Here is a 356-nt window from a genome sequence, read left to right on the forward strand (position 1 = left end):
GATTCCTATCTTATTTCTTAAAAGAAGGAAAGAAAAACATACTTCTTGGACCATTTTATTATATTCTATAAAACATGCTGAAAATCGATAAAACGAACTTTAAACAATCAGAATTAATTTCGGTCGTCAATATTGCTAAATTGAAGCACTAATTTATTAAAAAAAAAAATGAATTAATAAAAACTTGTTTAATGTCGCTTAAGAACTACCTGGCAACCCTTTCTTCTGAACCTTCACACTGGCGCATTCTGTCGACAGACCATCTTGGTAGTTAAAATTATTAGCCCATCGCACTTGCGGCAAGAATTTTCCTCAACCAGGAGACCATGTTGGAGGAGATATTATGTTGCTGTTTC

This window comes from Euprymna scolopes, chromosome 7, assembly GCF_053919585.1.
Source record: "Euprymna scolopes isolate OS-2025 chromosome 7, ASM5391958v1, whole genome shotgun sequence".
Classification (NCBI taxonomy): domain Eukaryota; kingdom Metazoa; phylum Mollusca; class Cephalopoda; order Sepiida; family Sepiolidae; genus Euprymna; species Euprymna scolopes.